Here is an 11,906-nt window from a genome sequence, read left to right as displayed (position 1 = left end):
TGATGTGAACTAGACTACTGATTCTAGTAAACTCTTGGGTGTTAGTCACATGGCGATGTGACCTGTGAGTGTTAATCACATGGCGATGTGAACTAGATTATTGACTCTAGTGCAAGTGGGAGACTGTTGGAAATATGCCCTAGAGGCAATAATAAAAGTATTATTATTATATTTCCTTGTTCATGATAATTGTCTTTTATTCATGCTATAACTGTATTATCCGGAAATCGTAATACACGTGTGAATACATAGACCACAATATGTCCCTAGTGAGCCTCTAGTTGACTAGCTCGTTGTGATCAACAGATAGTCATGGTTTCCTGGCTATGGACATTGGATGTCGTTGATAACGGGATCACATCATTAGGAGAATGATGTGATGGACAAGACCCAATCCTAAGACTAGCACAAAAGATCGTGTAGTTCATTTGCTAGAGCTTTGCCAATGTCAAGTATCTCTTCCTTCGACCATGAGAGCGTGTAACTCCTGGATACCGTAGGAGTGCTTTGGCTGTATCAAACGTCACAACGTAACTGGGTGACTATAAAGGTGCACTACAGGTATCTCCGAAAGTATCTATTGTTTTATGCGGATCGAGACTGGGATTTGTCACTCCGTGTAAACGGAGAGGTATCTCTGGGCCCACTCGGTAGGACATCATCATATGCGCAATGTGACCAAGGAGTTGATCATGGGATGATGTGTTACGGAACGAGTAAAGTGACTTGCCGGTAATGAGATTGAACAAGGTATTGGATACCGACGATCGAATCTCGGGCAAGTAACATACCGATAGACAAAGGGAATTGAATACGGGATTGATTAAGTCCTTGACATTGTGGTTCATCCGATGAGATCATCGTGGAACATGTGGGAGCCATCATGGGTATCCAGATCCCGCTGTTGGTTATTGACCGGAGAACGTCTCGATCATGTCTGCATGTCTCCCGAACCCGTAGGGTCTACACACTTAAGGTTCGATGGCGCTAGGGTTATAAAGAAAGTTTGTATGTGGTTACCGAATGTTGTTCGGAGTCCCGGATGAGATCCCGGACGTCACGAGGAGTTCCGGAATGGTCCGGAGGTAAAGATTTATATATGGGAAGTCCTATTTTGGCCGCCGGAAAATGTTCGGGATTTTTCGGTATTGTACCGGGAAGGTTCTAGAAGGTTCCGGAGTGGGGCCCACCTGCATGGGGGGACCCACATGAACGTGGGTAGTGGGGGCAAGGCCCCACACCCCTGGTCAAGGCGCACCAAGATCCCCCCTTAGAAGAATAAGATCATATCCCGAAGGGATAAGATCAAGATCCCTAAAAAGGGGGGATAACAATCGGTGGGGAAGGATATAATGGGATTTCTTTCCTCCCACCTTGGCCAACGCCCCAATGGACTTGGAGGGCAAGAAACCAGCCCCTCCATGCCTATATATAGTGAGGAGACGCATGGGAGCTACAGACGAAGTTCTGGCGCAGCCCTCCCCCTCTCCCAAGTCGTCCTCCTCTCCCGTGGTGCTTGGCGAAGCCCTGCAGGATTGCCACGCTCCTCCACCACCACCACGCCGTTGTGCTGCTGGTGGATGGAGTCTTCCTCAACCTCTCCCTCTCTCCTTGCTGGATCAAGGCGTGGGATACGTCACCGGGCTGCACGTGTGTTGAACGCGGAGGTGCCGTGCGTTCGGCACTTGATCATCGGTGATTTGAATCACGACGAGTACGACTTCATCAACCCCGTTCACTTGAACGCTTCCGCTTAGCGATCTACAAGGGTATGTAGATGCACTTTCTTTCTACTCGTTGCTGGTCTCTCCATAGATAGATCTTGGTGACACGTAGGAAAATTTTGAATTTCTGCTACGTTCCCCAACACAGGGTTGGCCAACCAATCTGGATATCGAACCTCGCGAATGACCCCCGCGGCTTCTAGCTTGCGGGTCTCCTGGACGATGAAGGCCTGCTTTTGAGTGGACTGCCGCCTTGCTTTCTGCTTTACGGGGCGCAAGTTGGGGCACATGTTGAGGTGGTGCTCGATCACGCCCCGTGGGATCCCTGCCAACTGATCGGGCTCCCAAGCGAACACCTTCTTGTTTGCACGCAAGAACTTGACCAGGGCTTCCTCCTGCTCGGGCCCGAGGTGGGCGCCTATGGTGAAAGTGGCGCTGGTGGACCCGTCCTCATCGACGGGTAACTCCGCCTTGTCTTGGGTGAACAATTGTTTCTTCTTGGCTGGCGCAGCCCCCTTGGGCTCTGGGGCCCCCGCATTGGCGGGCTGCACTGACGCTGCCGTCTTGAAGGCGAGCTGGAGCGCTCGCAGCGCGTCCCCGGTGTCCCCAGGCACGGTGAGGACTCCGCTGCTCCCAGGCATCTTCATGAGGTTGTATGCCGGGTGAGTCGCGGCCATGAATTGGGCCAGCGCTGGGTAGCCGAGGATGGCATTGTAGGGGAGTCCGATGAGGGCGATGTCGAAATCGACCAGCTCCGTGCGGAAATTTTCGTAGGTGCCGAAGGTCACTGGGAACCGGATCTATCCCAAGGAGCTGGATGTCCCGCCCCCGACGCCCACGAAGGGCTGGCTCGGCCGCAGCCGCTCCCGGGCTATGCGGAGGAGGTCGAAAGTTTCGACTGAAAGCACATTGAGGCCCGCGCCTTCATCGATGAGGGTCCTGGTGACAGCCACCTGGCAGGTTGTGGGGGTGCACAACATCGGGATCGCACCCGAGCAGGCCGAGTTGGAGGGGTGGTCTTCCGAACTGAAGGCTAGCCTGGCCTGGGGCTTCGGCCGGTCCCGGGAAGCCCCCTGCCGCGCGGAGGTGGCACCGACCTGGCGGATGAACGACTTGACATGGTGAATAGAGGGCGGCGCCTGCGAGCCGCCTAGGAGGGCAGCGACGACCGGGGAGGCCGGAGCGGCGCGGCGGGCGAGGAAGACGTTGCGCGGCTCTTCCCAAGAGGCCACGGAGGGATGCAGGGGCGATACTCGTTGCTCGTTCCCCGCCGGGCCGGTGGCGGTGTTGACGGCGGACGACGGGGAGCGACGAGGGCGCGCGCCGACGGGAGCCGTCCGGGCGACTCGAGCGGCGCGAGCAGCCCGACGAGCGTCAGCCATGGGCGCGATGATCGGAGAAGAGCAGGGCGACGGAAGGCGAACTCCAGCGCACCCCTACCTGGCGCGCCAAATGTCGGATTCAGGGTTTCGGCAGACCCTTGAGGTTCGAATACTGGGGTGCGCGCGGAGGTTTCGCCTTCTACCTACCTGTTCCTCGCCGAATCGCTCGGATCTAAACTACGAGAAGAACAACACAAGAAACACAGGATTTATACTAGTTCAGGCCACCATTGTGGTGTAATACCCTACTCCAGTGTATGGTGTGGTGGATTGCCTCTTAGGCTGATTATGAACAATACAAGGAAGAACAGCCTCGCGAGGGTCTGTCCTTGCAGTCTCTCTCTCTTTGCCGGCCGGATGGATCGGTCCCTCTACCCTGTGGGTGGCTAGTCCTATTTATAGGCGAAGGCCCTGGGCCTCTTCCCAAATATTGAGCGGGAAGGGCGCCAACAATTGGCCAATTTGAAGGGGAACATCTAGTACACTTATCCTGACTAAAGTTGGTCCTCGCCTGTCAAAGGCTCTGGTGGTGACGCCGGCTTGGGCTCCACGATGACCTCCATCCTGCCGTTGGACTGGTCTTGGTCTTGTTGCACCGAAATGGATGCCTTTGCTTGATGCTCTCGCCTGCGCTTGCTCCCCTTGCACCAAAGAGAAAAGAAGGACACTGCGCGGGCTGGCGCCCGGCTGGTGCCCTTGGTCGTCATGGCTTGCATTATGGGCACCTCGCGAGGTACCCCGCCTTGAACTCTCCGCCTCCTCGTGAGCCAGCCTGACGAGGCCGTGCCTGAGGAAGCTCCTTGTCGTCCGCCCCGCGAGGCTTGGCCCCTCGCGAGGGTCTTGAGCTTGTGCTGATGAAGATGGGCCGTGCTGGGCCCCCCTTTGAGCCACGCCGCAGGCCGCAGACAGATAAGTCTGGGGACCCCCGTTCGCAGAACGCCGACATGCCCTTCGATTTAAGCTACACCAGAACACGTTACTTCCAGGCTTCACCACTGAGTCAAAATTGTCTAAGATAACTACCAAGGTCGCTGTAGGTGGCTCGTATAGTAAATTGTCTGGGTTGCATGTCAAAGGGAAGTCGCTTGGGGGTAATTTTAGCTCAAGAAACTTCATCATATACACAAACGACTCCTTTTCAGCGAGCATCAGCTTGTTGACTATTCTGATGCCAATCTTGGATGTGTATATTAATAATTTTTTAAATAGTTTTGTGCTATTTTAAGGCCAATCTTAAAAAAAATTGTCCTGAAATAAATATATTTATTTATACAAAATTTTAATTCTTGAGTATAACTAATTTTTGTCAGTCACAATCATAAATAATAAATTATGGTAATTTTAACTGTATTTTTTTGTGAAATATACATACTTTCAATAGGTCTTGCCATACAAACATATTTAACCCAATCTACTTACATGTGTGCAAACATTAAAGAACAAATCGATGTCTTCTCAGATAATTTATAGCACTTACAGATACAGTGGATATGTCTTTGTGTATCCTCATATATCTCAACAGAGATCTATAAAGTATGCGGCATAACAAATATCTTGATATATGAGAAGCAAACTCGACCTATTTCGGAACAGCTAAGGCAAAGGTTACTTGTATCCGAAAAGCTCTAGTGCAAGTTGATGTAAAAGCTAGAGGGATGGATAGCTTACTTAACCTTGGGATAAGCTTCAATATCAAGAATGAATCAGCCTGAACATGTAACCCTTCGCCCTCCTCTCACGACTTTCTAGAGGATTAGGGTTTCTTCACCTCCTGTCGGCACTGCTATTGGTCCGGCTCGTCTCTCGTAACCTTAGGGCCATGGAGGCGGAGTGCACCTTGGCCCTTGGTGCCCCTCCTCTTTTTTTAGGTTCATTTTCAGGGTTGATTAGGGCTTGTGTCCTGCTCAGGAAAGCGAGGTGGCGTCGGCTCCCTAAATATAGAATAAGGTCCTCCTCTTCTAGTCCCTGTGATGGCGGTGCGTCTAGTTTCGTTGGAGGGCGTGTGGAGGTGTGTCTCCGACGGATCTTATGGGGATTCGGTCGGTGTTGGTCTTTCCGTTGATCCAATCTCCGTTTGTCTACTTTTATGTGTATACAGGTTAGATTGTTCCAATCTATGCTTCTCTTCATAGCCGACGGTTGCTGTTTTAGTGTGTTGATCCTGTGGCTACACGTACAATTCTTCCATGCATGGTCAACTGCTCTTTTATTTGTTTTGTCTAGAAGAAAGAAAAGGCTATCTCGCCTTCGCCGCCAGGGACTCGCCTCCGCCGATGACATCGGTCGTCAGTGGTATGGGGGTCGTCGGATCCACGTGTGTGGATCGTTTTTAGGCTCTCGTAGTTTAGGATTTTTAGGTCGTTCATCGTCTTTGCTTCGGCGACAGCGATAGCGGCGCTGAATAAAGTTTCTTTAGGTCCTACTATGACGAGCGATCGATCATATGGTTCAAGATGGATTTCAAAATCAGCTTCTTCAAGCAAGGATGGTGCGGCGGCGGCATCCTCATGGTAGACATGTGTCATCGGGCTCCACTGTTGTGATGGTGTTTGCTCCAACGCTGGCGCGAACCATGGGAGGTAGTACAGGAACGGATGTAGATTGTGGTCTGCGTCGACAGCATCTAGAAGATGGTGGATCGTGTGTTGGGTTTGTCTTTCATGGATAACTAATAAGGTTTCCTCCTCCGACGTCTTAGTCATGTGGGGGTGCTGGGTTCGTGATTCATGGATGGCAGGTATGGTGTCCGGGGCGTTGTCCCGGTCTGATTCATTCAATGTTAATGGTTTCGCCTTTGGCGAGCCACCTTGGAGGTCCGCAAAGCTGCATGTCAGCGATGGAGCAGCGTCTAGCTCTGGATGAAGGTGATCCGTCATTTTTTTGTATGGTCGCTGATGTGGTGGTGCCAGATGTAGGTGATGGGTGTCGGTGTCAAGCTCAGAAGATTCTTCGGTCTTGTTTGTAATTTTACTTCTTGGCTGATGTTTCTTTGTGCAAAGGCTAGCATTCTGCTGTCTTTTCAGTTTTCTCGGGTCGGTTTGTACGTGGCTTGTACTATAATTCTTATGATATATAAACTAGACCATTGATGATGCGCGTTGCTGCGTCTGTATATTTTGACAATAAAATGGTAGGTATTTCTAAAAATAAATAGGCATAAACAATATGAAGATTATATTTGCTATTTCAGAAAATGAAACATAAGGTAATATAAATAGCACGATGTCATAGTTGCTACACCTCACGAGCAATGCAATAGGCCGATTGTTAGTCACAACATCAAAGGCCTTCTTGCACTCAATTTTGATCTAGTACATCAATTTGTGCTTAAAAGCAATTTTTAAAGCTTGAAATCAAACATACAAGAAAATCATTCCATAAGGAAATCAAACCTGAATTTATGCATGAAGCTGAACAATGTTGAAAGCCTGAAATCTAACTTGTAATAAAATTATTCTGTAAGAAAATCAAACCTGAATGTATGCATGAAACTGGACAATGTTGAAAGCTTGATATCTAGCTTTTGTACAAAAAATAATTCGTTAGAAAACCTTGATGCAAGCAGACGCGTCCACAACATCACATCCGTCCATAAAGCCAGGAATATACTAACTTGTTGATGCTTTAATAGTCGTCCTTCTGTACTTTTCTCTTCATGGATGGATGCGGACCCGTCTGCATCACTAAAAGAACATTGAACCTTTGATATATCAATTAAAGAATGTATGGATATATAATTGCAATCTAGTATATAATTCAAATGTCGTGCACTTAAACCCCAGTTTTTGCATATATAACAAGTAAAGAGGATATCATGATTTGTTGGCATATGGGTGAGAGACTAATCTTTGATGTAGAAATTGCTTGTAGCAATAAAGTTACCCATAGGGTTGGTCGTAGGGGAACAACAAAACCTGACATTCAAGGAGATTGTACTACCACAGGCACGTATTGGCCAAATGCAGAACTGGATGGTAGCATCACGAGACTTAAGTAACAATTCCAAGCTACAGTAGCATTAATAAAATCCCACCATAGGATTGAAGTAGCATATAGATCAACCGAAACTTTTTTAGCCCAACAATTAGACATGTTCACATATATTACCCATGGGCTTATAGCTCATGTGCAACACACTTCATGTGAATTGGAAGGGGTGCGACGTTGTTCGAGCGAATGGCTCTGGTGTGACACATTTGAGCCCGTAAATAGCCCAGGCACAACACGACCCTTAAACTCAACTGATGCCCTTGTTAGCTGTTAGGGGTTGGAACCACCACTTATCCACGTATGCGCTGGACCCACCACTTGTCCACGTAAGAGCGGGACCCATATCTCCGTAGCTAGAAGAGACGACCGCCCGTGCCCGTCCGCCCGCCACCGCCCATTGCTTCCCCTTTCCCCGATCTTTCTCTTCTCTAGCGACATAGCGCAGGTGTCTAGCTCCTCCGCCACGCACTCAAAATGACGATATCATGGTCCAGTGCCGCTCACAAGGTTCCCTGAGTGCCCACGCACATAGCTTCTTATACGGTGGGTCAGTAAGACGTATGAGAATGGCAATCTTGGGCGCGAATTTGTGAAATGCTTGAGCAAAACAATGGCAGGAAGGATTGACAAGGTTAGATCTCAGTTCTTAGCCCATTCTTTCGCTGTTGTTTGCTCTGATTTCTCCAGATTTATTTTTTTCACAACGAATTTGAGATTTAAGGTTCATGTTGTTGTTTTCAAATCCAGAAGAAATGTACAAATTTTGAGTGAATGGGTGATTATATATATTGAGAGGATTCAGTTTGAGGGCTACATTGATTCGAGCGGGGTCGCAACCTGTGAGCTCAATTTGGGCGGGGTGCTGCCAATTTCTGTGGAGAATTTGGGGAGCTCGGATGGGCGAGGGGTGGGCAGAGTCCTGTCCATGCTGAGGTATGCGTGTGATGCTGAACTGCAGGCGCAGTCCGAACTGAACGAGGAACTGAAGAAGATCAACAAACATCTAATGCAGATGATCGATTTGCAGAAGCAAACAAATATCATGGCAGGTGGTTCTATTATTGTATCATTGCTCTGTTTTTCTTGTACTTGTTGTTCATCCGTTATTAGAATGGGCATTTAGGTCTGTCAGGGTAGAGGACGTGATCTGTGCGCCATGCCAAGTTGATGCAACTGAGTCGAAGCAGCAATTTGGAAAATTATTCAGTGTTCATGCCCCTGTTTTTATTCTTCAGTTAACAGAGTGCACACCCAAATTCAGTTTCTAGTAAAAAAAATCTGGGCTGCCGAATAGATGTTGGGCCGTGAGGAAATAACCAGACCCAAAGAGAAACCAGCCCACCCGCGTGGGGGCACCAGCCCATTTTTATAGCATAGAGGCACCCATGTTTAACGAAAAATGGTTTGACTAAATAAAATGTTGCTTGGGCAAATAAACCTCTAACAAACATATACTTCTGGACTTGTTTTTAGTTTGGCCAATTTTTTGTTCATGGAACAATGTAAATAAAAATGCGGCAAAATGCAAAGAGGTAGCACATGCCACATGTTTTACTTGGGCCCGTTTTACTTGTGTTAGCTCATAGAAAATTTACTTCTTTTAACGTTTCAAAAATTATGTTACTTGTTTTTTTTTCATGTAATAATGTAAATAAAAAATCCACTAAAAAGAAATTATTTGTGGCTTATGTAAAAAAGATTATCTAATCTTTGGAGGAAAAAAATGAATAAAAACTACTTTAGTTGCACCACCTTTTCTAATCCCTGTCAATCATGATATCGCAAGCAGCAAAAGTACAGCGCTTCTACTTCTTGAAACATGTGAGCATCTCGGGGCTCAGGTTCAAGATAATTGCAAAAGGGAACCAACTTCTTTTTATTACTCTTCGTAGTGCCACATATCACATTCACAGCAGCTTACATCAAGATTACACAGCAGGGCTTGCATAAAACAAGCAAAACACCTCTTACATCCAGAACACTGCAGGAGAAAAGGACAGGATATGCTTAGACACTACACAAGAGTTAGAGCAGTGGCGCGTGGTTTGCAGCTCTCCCCTGTGATCATACTTAAGGCCAGACGTGCTCATATGGAGCATGCAACAATCGAATATGCATGTAGACTCCACTCCCTCGCGCTGCATACAATCGACAAGGCAAAAAGTTGCTGTTGCCCATGCACGCGAGAGTGACCCTTGTTGCTGCCGGTCGCCGCTCCGGGACTTTGATGAACATCTTCTCCTTCGCAATCTTCCAATCCGGCTGCACAGCACATTCGCGGCTGCGGGAGGCGACTTCACAGGCACAAATGTACCCTTCTTTACGGAACCCAATCCATGCGTCTAGCTCGGACTGAGTATAATTCTGCTCCCTCCCGCTAGGCCCCCGTCCCGCTCCCTCCAGCGAGGGTTTCCGCAGCTGCCGGCGGCGCCCTAGCCCCCTCCCGCCGCCGCCGGCCGCCGACGCGCACGCCCCGGCCCTTCCCGCCCCCCTTTTCCCCCTCCCCCTCCCGTTCCCGCCCCTCCTCCGCCTCCCCGGGAGGTGGCCGGGGCGGCGCGCCCCATCCCCTTCTTCTTGCCCCGCGTTGGATCTCCCCCGCCGCCGGCGGCGGATGCCCTCGGCGCTGGCCCAGGTGGTGCCGGTGGCGGCGGGCCCTTCTGTCCCCGCGCGCTCGTCCCCTTCCCGGGGCTGGTGACGGCGGCGGTGCTGCTCGGCTGGGCGGCGGACGCCGGCGGTGGGCGAGGCGGCGGCGCTGCCCTTGGCGGCAGGGCGGCATGGTGACGTGCGGTGGCCGGCGGCGCGCCCCCGGACCAGATCTGGGCCCTCCCGGCCCCATCTGGGTCCTAGCGGGCTGGCCATTGGAGTGGCTTCGTCGTCCTCTGCATGGCGCAGAGGAGGAGCGGCTCGGACTCGCGGTGGTGGCGCTGACGGCATATGCCTTCTGCAGCGTGAAGGCGGGAGCTTTACGGGCACCTGCAGACCCGGCCGGACCTATGGGCCCACGGGACCGGTATGCTCCTGCTGTCACGTCCGGTCGGTTACCATCGTCGACCGTGGAGGTTGGGCCCTCCCGCGTGCCAACGATGCTGCTGTCCCGAGTCCCGGTTCCTCTTCTTCGTTGAGCAGGCCCCTTTCGCGGTGCCGTGGTGAGACGACGCGGAAGCTTCAAGACCGTTTTGGCGCAGAGTGGTGGTTTCTTTGGTGACGTGCTCCGGATCACCCGAGGTGTAGGTTTGGGATCGGGAGAAATCCCTGTCGGCCGAGCTGACTCCGACGCGGTGGTACCTGAGGGTGCCACCGAACCTTCCTGGAGGGCGTTGGAGGTACCCTTCCTCTCTCCTCATCGAGTATCGAGGGAAACCCTTGGCAGCAGCGTCGTCATCGTCGTGTCCCTTCTTTGAGGTGTTGATTGGTACCGGCGCTCCGGGGTATAGGTGCTTAGTGGAGGATCCCGGTGGGCACGGCGGTCGCGAAGCTTCTTCGTTTTTGTTGATCCGCCGGTGTCGGCATTTGTTTCTTTTCTTTTTCTCTTTCGTTTCTTTTGGGCGTGCCTGTGCTGCTTCCATCCCAGCACCTATCTAGTTGTATCGGTGATGTTTGCTTTGGAATAAAAAGCGGGGGGAAACCCTATTTCATATGCGTCTAGCTCGCTGTCGTAGTAGCCTTGCCCTTGGAAAGGCAGAGCCCATTCCCCATGCCACCTCTACTCAGAACGCTTGGTGTCGAATGAGAAGGTACCCTTTGGAACATGTTGATAAAGACTGTTGTGTGCATACATGAATATGGTGTGCCCGTCTGGGTGCAGTGCGTAAGAGGAAATTATATCATCCCCGGCAAATGGCGGTGGCGATGGCACCCTTTTCCAGGACCAATCCATGGCTGGCCGTGGATCCCACAGCTCATCGCTTCCCGTGGCTGCCCATGACATGGCCTCAAAAGAGTGCTGCTCGCCGGCATGGCGAGATGTCAATGCATACAACTTATCACCGGTGGCCACGAAGATGTCAATGCCACCAAGCAGTGAACATGGTAGGCTTGGCCCGATTGTAATTCCCGCTATCCCGGTATCATATATGAGGATGGGAGTCTGTGGACAGTGTGGGTTGGTGGCGATGAAGATGCTGTTACCAAAGGTCGTGAAGCTCATGCCAAGATAGCGTACTGGCACGGGAAACCGGGGGACGTGAGGGTCAGGGAACCCAAACTGCATGTCGTTGGTGCAGGTATCTTGCAAAGTGTCATCATCAACCTTGTAGATACTGAAGCCCGTGTCCCCATCATCCAGCACCAGGTAGAGGTGCTTCTTCGGCGCACGGCACGACCTTTTCCCGGTGCAGTCGCTGTCGAGGTGCGAGTGTTAATGCTTAGACATGTCTCCTAACTAGATCTAAAGACTGAATATTTGATTCGGAGGGTTACGAGGTTGCCAACACAAGAGAAGGAATTTATAGACAAACGGAAGGCAGTGTAATTAGAATCCAGATCTAACCTGGCGATGAAGTGGGAGGTCTTGGAATCCCTCCCCTTATTTATGATGTGGGCTGACTAATCGAACTCCCACCCGGGCTCGTATTGCAGACAGGCAACGACCTAGAGCCCGAGTCGGAGCAGAACCACCATGGGGAGCCAGAAGGGAACTAGGGTTGGGTGAGGGGACTCGAACCAAGAGTGAAATCGAGATTGATATAAGGGGGGAAATGGGGGTCGCCGGAGTTACCGCGCCGTGGTCGACGGAGTTGTCGCCGCGACGCTCGTGCTCCACGCGCCCGTGGTCCTCGAGTTGCCGGGCCGCCTGTGTGGCTACAAGGCA

General features: G+C 50.9%; 1 pseudogene; it reads right to left on the bottom strand.

The window, feature by feature from the left end:
* Window positions 1–9,063: 9,063 nt before the first annotated feature.
* On the bottom strand, window positions 9,064–11,468 carry LOC119367180 (annotated as a pseudogene).
* Between the last annotated feature and the right edge of the window lie 438 nt (window positions 11,469–11,906).

The sequence above is a fragment of the Triticum dicoccoides genome, chromosome 2B, assembly GCF_002162155.2.
Source record: "Triticum dicoccoides isolate Atlit2015 ecotype Zavitan chromosome 2B, WEW_v2.0, whole genome shotgun sequence".
NCBI classification, from domain to species: Eukaryota; Viridiplantae; Streptophyta; class Magnoliopsida; order Poales; family Poaceae; genus Triticum; species Triticum dicoccoides.
Note: the sequence above shows the minus strand (reverse complement) of the source record. Positions and strands in the feature narration are given on the sequence as shown.